General features: G+C 41.2%; 1 long non-coding RNA gene across 1 annotated transcript; it reads left to right on the forward strand.

Annotated features, from left to right (window-relative positions):
- Nucleotides 1-432: 432 nt before the first annotated feature.
- LOC147008660 (uncharacterized) lies at nt 433-2,384 on the forward strand. Its single transcript, XR_015053377.1, has 3 exons — nt 433-557; nt 1,411-1,496; nt 2,239-2,384. It is a non-coding gene; the product is annotated as an uncharacterized LOC147008660 (long non-coding RNA).
- The last annotated feature ends 14,757 nt before the right edge of the window (nt 2,385-17,141 follow it).

Below are 17,141 nucleotides of genomic sequence, written 5' to 3' on the forward strand. Positions count from 1 at the left end.
CATTTTCCTCGCATTGGTATTCTAAACAAGGACAAATGTGTCCAAGAGCCGTGTCCTATAGGTTTTGTCTTTACCAGAAGAACAAGAACGAGAAGAAAAAAAAGAAAGAAAAAAAAAAACAACAACAACAACAACAACAACAACTTCCGATATTTCGTCACATACTTTGATCGAGCCAATGGCAAGACGCGTCGTGGACGATCGTCGTTCATGATGAGAAAATTGTGTATTTACAAAATTACAACACATTAAATGGAATAATCTTTAAATAGTAACGTGAACTTTTCGAAACTAAAAAGCAAATGCCCGAATATATTTAAAAGTTCATGATAAAAGCTCTCAAAAGGCACCTTCAATGCGAGGATGTGTACAGGTGTTTAGTATTTGAGATCCGGATCTTGTATATAAAAGAGCCGAGTCCTAAAGGTTTTGCCTTCACCAGAACGAGAACGAGAACGAGAACGAGAACGAGAACGAGAACGAGAACGAGAACGAGAACGAGAACGAGAACGAGAACGAGAATATCTGCTCCTGCCTGATTCTACAGTAACTGTGAAGTGAATTTGCCAATTGGCTGTGTGGCACGTTGTGCCTTGTCGACTGAATAAGCTCCTGCTGTGTTCTGTATGTTCATTATTAAAATAGATTTTTTGTAAACTTACTATCTGTTAATTTCTAGGTGACTCAGCTCAATTTACCCCTGGAATTTCTCAGATGTGGTCCTTAAAAAGGGGTTATTTTAGCCCTTAAAAGTCCTTAAAAAGTCCTTAAAAAAAGACATCTCAAAATAAGTGGGAACCCTGTCAGCTCCCTCCCAATTACATCTCCATGTGCTTGCTGCAAGGCAACATCGCCGGAAGGCGAAGGCGCCCCAGTGATGCTGAGTGCTGGAGGATTTATTATTTATTTATTTTGCATGGAGGTGCTGTACTTTGAATGTACCTGTACTTGTTTTAATTGTAATTGTGATGTTATAGGTTATGATATTGCTGCCATCTTGGATTAAACACAAAAAATTTAACATTATATCACTGAAACTGCTGATCGGAAAAATTTGAAACTTGGCACTTCTCATTATAATCCCAGAGGGGAATAAATGATTGTAAGGATGACACCATTGGTGAAGTGGTAGACCAGCTATAAATTTTTGATCAAAATCCTTGTTTACCATTGAGATTCAGTGTCCAGGCCAAAACATTTTTACCAATTGAGCTTTTGTCATCAAGTCTTCAACAACCTTTATGATTAGATTGTGGAGAACACAAATTAATAAAATGTGCAATTTTTTTAACTGTTGTTTTCATCAAGTTTAGTTCAAGTACAAAGTGGACACATTTGGTCTTTGCATTTTGAGATGCTTTCTAGTTTCTTCTTGTTGTTTATTTTAACAATCTCTTGCCATTTTCACAGATGTCATAACCCTCATATCCACTGTCAGAAATTTTGCATATGTTGTTTCATTGAATACAGCTGGCTTTCCATTGCATTCAAAAATGGTGAGTAGGTAAGCCCTTAAACAACACATGAATTAATATTGTACACATATTCTTTAATTCATATAGAGAGTATGAATTATACATGAGATGGAAAAGGAATTGTATGTATTGATCTGTATGAAATATAATAGGCTATGTTTCCTTGACTGTTGATAATGGGTTCTCATGATATTGATTGACCTTGGTTGTCACAATCCCTGGGCCAAATAGACAAGGCATATGATACAAAAATATTTGTTCTGTTGCTGGCAAGTTCAAAGTCACTTAAATGAGATACTTTTGTGTCAGCTTCTGTTTCGCACTGCAGTCACTTACATTGTTTGTCATTTTAAACTCCTTAATCTATTTCAGCAAACCTTCTTTTTAATTCAGCATCTTTCACATCTGCATTGTTTAAGCTCTAATTTTCCTGCTTTGCTTTTCAAGCCATTTAAATAGGTTTTACTCTAACCTTTAGTGATAGTTCAATTATCCTCTCGATACTTGTTCACTGTCTTTTCCTGAACCCCATTCCCACAAAGTGCAAAATCATATTCAGTTCATGGGCATAAATGTACAATCGATGCATAATGAGAGCATCCTATATTATGGTTCCCTGGCAACCTCAATATATACAGAGTGATTTATAATTAAGTTCTGACTTTAAACATAGAAATACAATGTTTTTATGATTGGTAGAGCATTAATTTTTTTCTTTGAATGCTTGTTTATTGCAATTTTTTTTTTTTTGCGTTGCTTTCAGATTGATCTGTTATGGCTGAGAGATCAGCTGATGCTCAAATAGCTCAAATTGCTGCACTATATGAGGTTTGGTAATCTTCAATCTTAGTTCAATGATGGTGGTGGCAAGAAATGGGAAGAAAGGAAATACCACATTGTTAATGCAAATAAAACACAATTTTTTTTTCCTGAAAGGCCATTTATTGACATTTTAATTAGTGAGCATCAAATTTAACCATAAACTGTAGCCTTGTGTTGGCTTAGTGGTTAGGGTGGCTGGCTTAGGATCCTCGGGTCCTGAGTCAGAGTCCTGTTGGCTACTGAATTAACACCATGGGGATTGACTCAGCCTGTCATCCTTCCGAGGTCGGCGAAATGAGTACCAGTGTACTGGTCCCGGTGTATGCCACAGTTAGAATAAGTATACCATATCCCTGTGTGTCGCAAGAGGAAACCAGGGTTGGCGTCAGGAAGGGCATCCGGCAATAAAACATTGCCTCAAGAAGGAAACCATGATTGCATGATCCCACAAAAAGCTAACCCCTGCTCAGCAGGGAAAAATGGCTGTAAAAAGGCTGTGTTGTGTTTGAATTTAAACATAAGCTCCTGTGTTCTCAGCACGTTTTTTTCATTTGTTTTCATTTGTTTTCATTTTCAAAAAAAAAAAAAATGTTCAACATTTTCTACTGAACACCAAATAAACTCCTCTGGCAAATCAACAAAAACATTATGGATAGAGCTTTCTAATTCAGCCAAATTAGCAGGTTTGATGGCATACACTTTTTTTTTCACCCATCCCCCCAAAATAAATTTTCATTGGGTTAAATCAGTTCTCCTGGATGGCACTCTATCAGTCCTTGCTGCCCGATCCATCTTTGCAGAATGTGGGTATCCAACAAATTACAAACTTCAATCTATAAGTGCAGAGTGACACCATCTTGCATAAACCCTTGTTACCCTTGCCACAGAGAGGGCATTGCGTTTGGCTCCATTTGTCTGTCTCTGTCTGTGTGTCCGTCTGTTTGCTTGTTTGTTTGTTCATACATAACTTTCTTGTTTTTCTCTGCAACCACTTGGTGGATTGAGCCAAAATTTTCATCATAGGTGCAACTACTCATGTCGAATGTTTTAATGATAATTACGATATCATAGGTCATGCAGTGTGGTAACCATGTTGGAAAAACGGAAAAAACTTTGGAACTCTGTATCTCTGAAACCGCACCAAGGAAAAAATTTAAACTTTGAACACTGAAAGTACTCCTCATCGGGAAATAAGTGATTTTTATGACATTGGTGCCTTTGTTATGACATCATAATTGCATATGTAAAATGTGACATCTGATCAGTATGAAAAATTTTGAAGGTCATCTTGGGATAAAATGGTCCACAGAAAAAAATTTGATGACATCATGGCAGATATATATATATATATATATATATATATATATATATATATATATATATATATATATATATATATATACATTTTTTTTTTAAACCTTCAATAATCTTCTCTGAAGTGGCTGGACAGATTGAGGTGAAACTTTACAAGTATGACTGCCTATACATGAGGAACAGAAGATTCACACACATGATGTCATACGTCACATGGTTTGGCAGCGATATTCGAATTACCCTAAAACTTGTGAAAATCTTCTTCTCCAGAATGGCTGGACAGATCAAGAGGAAACTTCACAAAAATGTTCTCCAAACTATGAGTGTACAATTTTATGAAGCAATAATCGATAGGTCACATGGTTTGGCAGCCATATTAGATTGAAAAAAATATTAAATAACATTTTTATTTGAGACCGCTTTATTAATCGAAGTGAAACTTCAGATTTATGATCTAGTAGTGATGTGGAATATATGTGTATATATATATATATATATATATATATATATATATATATATATATATATATATATATATATATATATATATATATATATATTTTTTTTTTTTTTTTAATTTCAACTTGATGAAATGCATGGTCTGGTAGCCAGAATTATTTAATTTTTTATATGGGTTCTTTTTTTTTCTTGGTTTTACTTTTATTTTTTGAATAAGGCTCACTTGGCTCTGTCTGGATGGGTTTGAGGGTCGAGGAGTAGCAGCTGAAATGCAAATCCTATCCAGGTTCTTCCTGATGATTTCATCTTTGCTTTTTACTTGTTTGGGTTGCTTCTAATTACTCCAATGCAAAACTGTATGTATGTCATCTTCCATTTGATTTGAATTGAATATATTTTAATCCCATTCTGAATTCAATTGAATAATAAATTTGAAAACCTCATGGGTCAAGGTCAGGTGTCTGATCAAAGTGGGGTTGCATCAAAGCGGGACATTTTGGTACCCGGTCATTACTGCCAGCAGTAATAAAGTGGCAGTTCTAATTATGTCTAATTAATTACGAAACACACCAGTCCACAAACACCACACAACACACCACAAAAAAACAAGTCCTGGTGAGGGTCTGCAATCTCTGATTGCTCTTTTTCTTGTTTCATCTGTGTTACCCCATTGCTTAACTTTGGAAGAAGAAAGTTTCAAAGCTTTTCCAAGTAGTATTGCATCACAGAGGAGGTTGGATCCAATGAGTTGTGTTGAAGTCATTCTGCAACAAACAAGCAGTTTTGGCCGACTTTTAAATAGCATTTTATTTTATTAACCTTCATTCTTTCATAATTCAAAATATTTTAACAGGAACCTTGTAATATTTTTTATGTTTATGCAATCATGTGGATGGACACCTACACAAAATGCTTTTTTCAACACGAGGAAAAAACAGCTTTTTGGACAGCTTTTCAGTAAATAATCAAAAAGCTATGCTTCAAGGATTTTCACTTCAAGAAAGCAGTCACTTTTACTCACAGCCAAATGGTGAGCAGTGGCGAAGGTCTGTGCATTTGTGTAACCCAGTAACAGGCCAGCCAGTTACTGTATAAAGCAGGATGATCACTTATTTGATCCTCCAAATATCCCAATTTTAAAAAGATCCCAAAGGTGGCAAAATGGCGGGAATCAATGCAATCATATCTCCTCAGAAATATGTTTTTAAAAATTGGTAGATAAACAAGAATACAGAATGAAATTCCAGACATGAAAAGACACTAATAAGCACAATGCTTAACAAATAAAGAAAGAAGTACAGGTGCATTCAAAGTACACTGCCCCATGCCAAATAAATAAATAATAAAGCCTCTGGCACGTGACATTGCGGGGGCGCCTTTGGCGCCCATCAATGCCACCTTGCAGCACATGCGAATGGAATTGGGAGGGAGTGGTGTTCAATAATTGATTGATTAATTGCATAATTAAAATATATAAATATTACTCGTAAAATAATTAATTTCTTAATCACTTGTCTCATAGAATACCTAAACTACCACTGTTGCATCTGAATCTGTAATTTTTTGAAAATTAAGGAATTAATCAAAAAAAATGATTGATTAATCAATAAATCAAAAAAACCTTTATATCCAAATCACTTGTTAACAGCCCTGTCCAAATATCAGCTTCCTAGCTCAAAAAGTGCCTGAGGTATTGCCAGGATGAGAAATAAAATAAATAAGTAATTAATAAATCGATAATAATTAAGTAATTAATCAATTAATTGATAAATCAAAAAATAAAAATAGAGTTTTTGCCAAAGCACATCTTCACTTTTGTTAAACAGACCATCAACCGTTTCTCAAACATCAACTCATCCTGGGAATTCTTTCAAAGAAACTTGCTCTCCCTCATGCACAGATTTATCCCCTCTCATGTTCAGTTGTCCTACCCTTCCTCCAGCCCTTGGTTTACTGAAGCTTGTGGCGAGGTAGTTGTCCTGAAACAACTTGCCTTTGCCTCATGGAAAGCAAACCCAACTGAGGGTAATCTCAGTTCCTTACACAAAGCTCGGAACAAGTGTGTATCTCTCCTCAGGAGAGCCAGAAAACAACATCTTTCTCATCTCAAGTCTGAACTCTCAACCCTCTCTCCCTCCTCAAAATCCTGGTGGCGTTTAATAAAATCTGTTTCTGGTGTATGTTCCCCCTCCATCCCCTCCCTTACCTCAAATGGCCACACTCCTGATACCACACGTGATAAAGCTGAATGTCTAAACTCGGTGTTTGCAGCTAAATCTTGTGGCCAAAACCCATCACTTTCTCTACCCACTTTACCCAGTCGCACCCAACTGTCCCTGGACTCTGTGTCCTTTTCTCCTGACAAGGTGGAGAGCTTGCTTTCAAACCTCGAGTCAGATTCTGCAACCGGTCCAGACGGCATCAGCCCACGTGTCCTCAAAGCCTGCTCTTCTGCTCTTGCTCACCCTCTCTCTGTTCTTTTCACCCTCTCATTTGCCCAATGTCATCTGCCATTTGCTTGGAAATCTGCTAACATCACTGCCCTGCATAAAAAGGTGCAAAACAGATCCCTGTAACTACAGACCAATCAATCTTCTCCCAATCATCAGCAAGGTTATGGAATCCATCATCGCTTCAGACATGAAATCCTTCCTCTTCTCAAATGGCTTGATTTCCAATCATCAATTTGGCTTCAGACCAGGTCACTCTACCCTGGATATGCTGCTTCTGCTCTCCCAACAATGGATGGAGGTCCTCAATGCCAGACAGGAAATCCGAGCCGTATCCCTGGACACATCACGTGCTTTTGACACAGTCTGGCACCCTTCCCTGCTCACTAAACTCTCTTCCCATGGTATTCAAGGCCATCTCCACTCATGGCTCACAGACTTCCTCTCCTGTCGCAGTCAACGTGTGGCCCTAAATGGAGTTCTTTCATCCCCTCTTCCTGTGCAGGCTGGAGTTCCTCAAGGTAGCATTCTGGGCCCTGTTCTTTTTCTGGTTTTCATCAATGATCTCTCGGACTCTCTGGAAAATCCTCTATTTCTCTTTGCCGACGACTCCACCCTCCGCCGTACCATCTGTCATCCCTCACACCGGCAAGCAGCAGCTTCTTCGCTCACTGCAGATCTGGATAAAATCACAAACTGGTCCAACACATGGAACATGTCTTTCAATCCGGATAAATCTCACACTCTCACTATGTCTCTTCGAAAGGACTGTTTAGAAAACCCCCCCATCCAGTTTCTCAACAATCCTCTGGAAGAAGTCATGTCTTTCAAGCTTCTGGGTCTCACTATCTGCCATAACCTTTCCTGGGAAAGTCACATTTCTAAACTCGCCTCAAAAGCCAGTCGCAGACTTGGAATCCTCCATCGTGCAAAGTCCTTCCTCGGCACTCTTGAGCTCCTGACCACTTACAAAGCTTTTGTATGAAGCCTGATGGAGTACTGCTCTCCCCTCTGGGCTGGTGCTCCTGCCTCCCACTTTTCTCGGCTTCACGCTGTCGAAACCAGGGCATTTAAGATCATCGGCATCTCCCGCAATGAAGCTGAGTCTTTGGGCCTCTCACTCAATCACCGCAGGTTGGTCGGTGGTCTTTCTGTCTTCTACCGACTCCTCTCCAGCCTTGCCCCCCTGCTCTCTCTGCAATTTGTCCCCACCACATTTCCACAGGGCGCTCAAGGTCCGCCAACAACCCCCTTCTGGTGAAACTACCAAAATCACGAATCACTGCTCATCTTCACTCTTTCATTCCTCTTTTATCCCGCCTTTGGAATAAACTTCCTCACTCTATTCTTTCCCATTCTTCCCTCCAGGCTTTCAAAACAGCTGTTCACCACCACCTCTTATCTTCCCCTATCCAAATCCTCGATCTTTTCTACCCCCGATAATCCACCCAAGCCCACTTCCTTCAATTCCCCTGCTTTCCTTCCTGAAAGTCCCTGTAATGTCCATCTTATCTTCGCCATGTTCCCCATCCCATCCCCATCCCTCTCCCTTCCACAGTTCACCTAATGTGTCTGTTCCCCACTGTTTTGTCCCTTCCACTCCCGCCCCTCTTGTCTCATGCCCCCTTGCTGTGAGTTGTGAAATAGCTCTCATACGAGCCTCGACAAGGTATACAAAAAAAAAAAAAACGACCCAGATGCCCCAATATTGACAGACCAGGAATGGTCCGAGACCTGCTTTCCCCACATTGATGGACACCTGGGGGGAGGAGAGGAGGATCCTTCTCCCTTTGATGGTGCGAAGGAAATGTGCTCTCACCCCACTGACATTTTCTGAGCCCTGCCCAGTTTTGAATGAGAAAACAAGTGAGAGGACATCCTTAACCTCCTAACATCAAAATGTACCAGGCACATCTTTCTTCCAGACTGTATGCCAGAGAACTTATCCCTAATATGTGTCCTTAATTCAGTTCAAAAAGTCCTAAGAACTATGTAAATGCAAATGGTGGTTAATACCTTATGATTACCTATTGACCCTTCTCCCAACCCCCGTTAAAATATAACAACACAGTTTTCTCAAAGCTTTGGGATGATAAATTTTCTTGGAATTCTCAAATTACTCTTTGTTTAAAGGCCCAGTCACACCTTGACGTTTTAGCCAGCTTATGCCGATTTTTGCAAAAATTTGTGTAAAACGCTGGTACACGTCGAATACGTTATGGGTACGTTTTGTATATGTTAAGACCACGCAGAAAAACACTGCCATAAGTGGTAGTACGCTGGCTTTAAACGTTGAACTTTTGGGTTTTCCTCAAATTTTTTTCATGCTTGAAATTTTACGACGTATGCCGGCGTATGACTCACACGTTCCGCTACGCTGGCCATAAGTTGTAGGCACGTTATGCGATCGTTGACACACGTTAAAACACGTTACTTGTAAGTTACTCATAAGTCGAAACACGTGGAGGTAATGTTTAGCGTACCCGAAACTTATTTCTAACCTATGAGTAACGTTTTGTAAGCACGCTACACGTACGTTGTTCACACTTTGCAACACGTTACTTGAAAGTACGACTAATACTACTAATACTACTACTACTACCAATATCGACATCACTAAATTCTCTCGAACTACTACTACTACCACTACTACTACTAATACTACTACTACCAACATCGACATGACTAAATTCTCTCGAACTACTACTACTGCTGCTACTACTACTACTACCATTGACATCACTAAATTCTCTCGAACTAATACTACTACCAACATCACGAAATTCTCTCGAACTACTACTACTGCTACTAGTACTACGACTACTACTACTACTAACATCGACATCACTAAATTCTCTCGAACTACTACTACTACTACTACTACTACTACTACTACTACTCAGGGTCAGGTATGGGAGCATGTGCCAGAACAGCGCGTCGCTGCGTCCACTTTCCGCCGGTACTCCAGGGGCCTCCGTCTGGCCATCCCCCAGGCAGATGCCAGGCCCATCCCCATCTCCTTGAGATGATGGTCAACCTGCTGCAACCATGAGGCACATGGTCGGCCCACTGGCCTCCTCCACTCATGAGACTCCCTCGCTGAGAGAATCTGGTGAGCAAGATCAGCGTCAGGAAAAATAGCCACATGTCCATACAGCCGCAACTGACGCTTACGGACTATGCAGCTAACAAATCTCATCCGAGTCTCTCTCAGCAACCGCTCGTTTGACACAAAATCCGACCAGCAATAGCCAAGGATTCTCTGAAGACACCTGGTACCAAAGGAATTAAGTCTCCGTCTCAGAACCTTGGTCAGAGTCCAAGTCTCGCACCCATAGAGCAAGACTGCAAGTACCAAGGACCTGAAGACTCGGACTTTCGTCCTCCCGCACAGGTACCGGCAGCGCCACACCCCATGATCCAGTGAATTCATGACTCCCCAGGCCTGACCCAGACGTCTATTGACCTCTGACTCGCAGCCATCAGAGACATGAATATCACTGCCAAGGTAAGTGAATCTCTCCACGACCTCAACATCCTCACCACAAACAGACACAGACAGGACAGCAGCATCCAATATGTCACCGAAAGCCTGGATCTTAGTTTTGACCCAAGAAACCCGTAATCCCAGCGGCTCCGACTCCTCATTCAGCACCACGAGGGCCCCCAAAAGGATGTCTAAAGTCTCCGCAAAGATGACTGCATCATCTGCAAAATCAAGGTCCGATATCTTGACATTCCCAAACGATGCACCGCAACTTGATCTCTCCGACATCCTCCCAAAAATCCAGTCCATACAAGTGCTGAAAAGTGTGGGGGCAAGTACACATCCCTGACGAACTCCAGTAACAACTGGAAATAAGTCAGAGATGGTACCACCACACTTCACAGCACTCTCAGTACCAGAGTAGAGTTCAGACATCAGATCGATCAGTTTTGGTGGCACCCCAAGAAGACCAAGAATCCTCCAGAGGACATCCCGATTCACTGAATTGAACGCTTTACAGAGATCAACATAGGCTGCAAGCAGCCCCTGCCGAAACTCTCGTCTGCGTTTGGTGAGGACACGAAGGGCAAGGATACGGTCAATCGTTGACCTCTTTGGTGTAAAGCCTGACTGCTCTGGACGCTGGTGCTCAAGCAGATGGTGGCGAACCCTATCAAGAATTATCCGAGCAAAGACCTTGCCCGGCACTGAGAGCAGCGTCACCCCTCGGTAGTTGTTGCAGTCTTGGCGATCACCCTTCCCTTTCCAGAGAGGGACAACAAGGCCCCTCTTCCAGTCAGTTGGGATGATGCCTGTGTTCCAGGCAGAGCACAAAACTGCATGCAACGACACGAGTGCAGCATTTCCACCAGCCTTGAGAAGTTCGGCATGGATGCCACAGATCCCTGGAGCTTTGCCCCATTTCAACTGGTTCACCGCAGCCCATGTTTCCACAAGCGAAGGTGGACCACAGTTGATTCGAGGGTCAGCAACAGGGACTGTAACACCCTTGATGTCCAACTCGACAGCTGGGGGATCAGCCTGGTACAACCGCTCAAAGTAACCGGCCCAGCGGGCTTTCACTTCAGACTCCTCTGTCAAGAGCCTACCACTCTCTGCTCGAACTGCAGTGCTCCGAGGGATGGGCTTGGATGAACATAATGCGCAAATTCCCCTGTAAGCGGGACGAGAATCACCTGTCCACAGGTGATGCTCTACCCCCTCACAGATTCCTCGCACATAGGCATCCTTGTCCACCCTCAGTGCACGTACAGTTTTACGCCTCAGCTCCCTGAACAGCTCAGCTCTGCCATTCAGCCTGGCCCTGCAACTCTGGTCAATGGTATCCAGTGTCCCTTGAGAGACAAAATTCTTCTTTGCCCTGCGGTGAGCTCCAAGACATCCACCGGCAACATCAAGGACGGTGGTCCTGAAGGCGCTCCACAACTCTTCAGGACCCCCCAAAGCACCCAGACCCCCCAAGTGTCCACTCAGCCTGTTCGCAAACTCTTCAGCTACTCTCTCATCCCTGAGCTTGGCAACATCCAGCCTCGGCTGGGATGGTACCATTCTCCAGGATTTAAGGTGCAACTTTAGAGTTGCTACAACAAGCCTGTGGTCAGTATTGAGGAACTGAGCACTCCGGTAGACCCTGCAGTTCTGGATCATCCTCCAACGACCGTCAATGAGGACATGGTCAATCTCCTTTGCCACACCGCCAGCGTTGGAATACCAAGTCCAGCGATGAGCTTGTGGGTGCTGAAACCATGAACCAGCCACCCTAAGTCCATGACTTCTTGCAAAGTCAAGGAACTTAGTGCTATTCTGGTTCATAGTTCCTGACCCATGGGGACCAACACACACCTCATAACCATCCCTATCCATTCCAGTCGATGCATTGAAATCCCCCAAGACTAGAAGTGTATCTCGTCTGGGGCACTGATCAACCACAAACTCGAGTGTGGCGTAGAATGCATCCTTCACGGTGAGATCACTCGCCTCAGTCGGAGCATAAACAGAGACCACGGAAATGACACCTAAGGAGTGACGAATCCTAACAAATCCATGCCAGGAAAACTGACAGGTTTCACTTGTGAAGTCCATTTGTATATACCAATTCCCCTAAACGCTGCCAATACGCCATTATATTGTAGCTGTAGGTTAGAAACACATTCAGTAAGTTCTGTGGTCATCCGGAAGACGTCAATCAAATTCGTCTGCGTACCCAATGTGCGTTTGAGATACGTTACACATAGGTTCAAAGCATGCTACTCATAGGTTCAAAGCACGCTACTAATATGTTTAAAGCATGTTACTCGTAGGTTAAAAATTAAGTTTCGGGTATGCTAAACATTACCTCGACGTGTTTCGACTCATGAGTAACTTACAAGTAACGTATGGCCGACGTGTGTAAACGATTGCGGAGCGTGCCGAGAACTTACGCCAGCGTATGCGGAACTTGTGAGCCATACGTCGAGTACGTCGTAAAATTTTCAGCATGCTTGAAATTTCACGATGTACTAGACGCACCACGTAATATGCCAGCGTACTTCATTGTTTTTCATCGTGCTGCTAACGTATACACAACTTACCCATACCGTATTCGACGTGTCCCAGCGTTTTAGACACATTTTTCATGGGTCGGCATACGCTGGCTAAATCGTCAAGGTGTGACTGCGATGTTGACACTTCCCATTTTCAGGCGGTTATAATTTAAATCGTCGAGTGGCAGGTTTTTTAACAGAGAATGCCACGAGTTCGTCGACGATACGTGCAGCGCACTATGACTAAGTTAAACTATCGTTGGGCATAGGTTGTGAACGCCAACAACAGGCTAAGCATTCGTTGGTATAAGTTATCTTTAACACAACGAAATGTTCTGTTCCCGTTACTAATACGTTACGCATACGACCAACACGTTATGAATACGACCAAAACTTTAAAAAAAATACCTCAAAACTTCAGCGTACGCCAACGATTTACGTGCGTTTTTGCTCATTGCCATTCCTGGCTAAAACGTCAAGGTGTGACTGGGCCTTAAGCAATAGTAATTCCCACTGAAATCACAGGCTTTTTTTTAATCCCTCACTTCTGATGTTTGGATTTAGCTGTTACAGAATCGGGTTCATGAACAGTGATTTTCATTTTGATTCTCTGGCTGCTTTGTCTTTAAAAAATTGCTGTCATGGTGTGGTGTCATCAATTTGTACCTCCTTCTTTCCTGATGAATCATTACAATCCAACTTCCTGCGATTATATGATTGCATTTCATAGACTCTTATGTACTAAATGTTAACCTTTTGCAAGTGCAAAAAGTTCACCCCAACAATTTCAGAAATGCTGAAATCTCTGTCATTGCCAATTCCAAGAGTGCAATGGAAAGCAGTTTAATTTCTAGTATTCTTGTGCAATGGAAGATGTCAGGTGTACTTACACCAGCTATAAAGGTGAAATTCCTTGTCTACTCTCCTTACTTCCCCACCACCCTCCCCTTCCACAATCTCCCACTTTGCTTGTGTCTCTCTGGCTGGCATTCTTTGGTAAAATGGAAGACTTTTTATCCCAAGGGTATCTTTCACTGCCTCAAATCATCCCCAGGTGTACTTGACATTCTGCAATTGTCCTTTATTGTACACTTCTTATGTAGATTAAGAAAAAAAACTAGCATCCACTGTGCCATCATGGAGCTGTTTCTTGAAGTTTCCTGAAGTATAAAATATGCATATTGCAGCACTGCAAGTTTTGTATAATGTATGGACCTGCAAAATGTTCCATGACTGACAGGCAACTTGAATTTTAAGTTGAGCATTCCTTATGACATGCTACCTTCATTTAGTATCTTTGGGAAATTTATAACTTTAAATACTTTTATTTGCAAATAAGTTGATTATTTGAAATAAGTTGCAAATACTTTTATATTTAAAGATCTTAACTTGATTGTATTTGAACATTTGTGCTTTTAACTAAATTAAAAATTATTATAACTTTTATTTTGAAACTTTTCGGTTTATTGCACAAATTGAATTTAATTAAGGCATACTTTTTAACTTTTGCATTAATCTTACAATCACAAATTGCATTGTGTGACATCATTGAAATTGATGTTGTAGAATGTACTGTACATGTATTACAGATTTTCAAGTCTTTGTCAACATATTCTGGACAATTCATTAAAAGCTAAGATATTCATTAAAATATCTAAAAGCTCATTAAAATATCTGCATCATGATGTTCCGATCCTTAGTTCAATTTCCATAATCCTTGTTCGTACTGTGATCATTAGTCAATTGTCCATCAATGTCCTTCCCATGATTTACATGCAAGCTCCGTGTCCTTATTTCAGTTCAAAATACTGGCCATGAGTCTGAGAACACTTTAAAAAATCGTATTTATAAGAAAGCAATAAAACTCATTATTTATCCTTTATTTGAGCTCAATATAGAAGCCTCATGGGTTTGCCAAGCCTATGGCTGAGTGCATGCAGTTACAGAACTAAAAATGAAGTAATGAGGCATTGCAGTTTTATTTGGGGCATAAGTATGCCCATGGTGCTGCCCAAAAGGCCTACTCTTTTTATATTGCTGCAGGCTAGATTTATAATGTCTGCAAGCAAATGCAAGCAGATGTAATAGCCGCATTATCATCCTCAAATTAAGTATCAAAAGTACCATTAAAAGAAGTATGCTTCATGTATAACAGTATTTCGTCTGTTTTTTATTTTAGTGGATAAAGCACTTATATCTGAGAATACAGATGGAATAAAAGATACGAGCAAGCAAAATAGAGGGAGACTTGGACAAACAATTGTTGTGTAGAGGAATGAGGGTAGGAGAGGACACGATGGATACAAAGATGGATACAAGATGCATGGGGTGGACGAGATGGATACAAAGAAAAACTCTGGATACAAAGATACAAGATGGATACAACGGACACAAAGGAATGAAAGACTGAAAACTTGGAAATAGGTGAAGTTGGGGGAGGTGTTTAGAATGGGCAGTGATCTAAGATGGTGGTGAACAGCTGTCTTGAAGACTTGAACGGTACAATGAGATTGAAGAAAATGTGGAAAGTAGTTAAAGAATGGTGTTTTTAAGACACCCCAAAATGTACATGTGAGTGAATTGGGGAAAACGGGAAAAACTTTTTGACAGACACCCCAAATCCCACAATATTTCTTCCTTTTTCTCTCTTCCCCAAAGAAGCCATTAAAAAATACTAAATCCTCAATCGACCAACTATTTGGAGAAGGTTAGGGAGAAGGGAGGGGATGGTCTTTCTCATATATATATATATATATATATATATATATATATATATATATATATATATATATATATATATATATATATATATATATATATATATATATATATATATAAACTCAAACAGCGAACCAATGAATATTTGTTTATGTATACCATTTCTTGGTTTAAGTATCTTTGTTGAGCAGAGATGAAATGACAAACCACTCTTTATGCTCTTGTCTGAGCATATCATTTTGAGATTGTAGTGGATTATTTTTCCATTTAAGGATGTTTATTTTCTTTACATCCTCTCACTTATTTGCATAAATTTTCCTCGTATTCACTAAATACCAAGGCTGTGATTTTTTTTTTCTTTTATACCAGTAAATAGGTGACGGTAGGCTGTTAAATTCAATTTATCTTGACATATGTATGTATATATATATATATATATATATATATATATATATATATATATATATATATATATATATATATATATATTTATATATATTACTGTGGGCCAGGGGTCGGGTGAGAAGACCACCAGGGGGGAAGCTATCTCAGGTTCCCACCAGACTTCTCAGAATTGTAGGCCATCGCACACAGATAATTCCGTGATGCGGAGGGTCGCTAACTGACCGTGAATGCCAATAACTCCAACGTGTGACCTAGGGTCCTCCCATCTATGGGTTAACCGGGTTACCGAATTAATCACGTGATTTAATTACTGGGGAACATGCCCTCGGTTCACCTTGTCCGAACCGGATCACTTTACCGGACAATGCTGCCAAGGATGTACCGGCAAAAAGGAACGGATTTGTGGGAATAAAGCCCCGGCTAAGCTAAAATTTGGACCATGCTGGATCAATGAAGGAAAAGACAAAAACGAGCTGGGAACATTTCTATTAATAATTTATTTACAACCAGGCGAGGAAAGTTGTGTGGTACAGTGAATAGTAGTTTTATTGTTGTGTGTTGCAGGGATAAAAAGAAGCGTGGGGTGCGACAATGTACAAGCAACTTACAAAAGCAGACGCAGAGCAGAGTTATCCCGAAATAATAATAATCTTCTGCAATCTTCACTTACGAGGACAGGTGTCAGGCCAAACACACACACACACACACACACACACACACACACACACACAGACACACAGACACACACACACAGACACACAGACACACAGACACACAGACACACAGACACACAGACACACAGACACACAGACACACAGACACACAGACACACAGACACACAGACACACAGACACACAGACACACAGACACACAGACACACAGACACACAGACACACAGACACACAGACACACACGCACACACAAAACCCGATGAAGAGGAGTTAATGAAGAGAAAAGGGAGGAGAGGAGATGAGGCTAACGATCTCTGAATACCTTGCACGATTGCCTGATCGCGCCACAAATATGTTTTTGGGGGATGCTCCGCTGGGCGATACCTCCTTGACAGCTGGCATGCCATTTCTTGCTTTGAGGCACTTTGTGCAACGACCGTCGGTCCAGAGAACAAGATGTGACCGTCGAGCATGAAGGGAGAGACTTGGGAGGAGAAGAAAGAGTCGCGATCCCAAACCGGGTAGAACGAGCCGGCAGGAATGAAGAAAGGACGATGGGAAGGAATGATGCTCAAATTACCCAGAAATGACGATGACCCCAGAATGACACACCAGGAACGATGCACCAGGAACGATGAGCAGGAACAATGCACCAGGAACGATGAGCAGGAACAACGCACCAGGAACAACGAGCACGAACGGTGCACCAAGAACAACGAGCAGGAATGACGACGACTCTTTTTCCACTGCCCTGCGACCCGTCCTTTTATCGATCCAGTGGTGCTTGGCAGGGGCGA

The sequence above is a fragment of the Eptatretus burgeri genome, chromosome 18, assembly GCF_056783735.1.
Source record: "Eptatretus burgeri isolate ZD-2024b chromosome 18, Ebu_testis_v1, whole genome shotgun sequence".
NCBI lineage: Eukaryota > Metazoa > Chordata > Myxini > Myxiniformes > Myxinidae > Eptatretus > Eptatretus burgeri.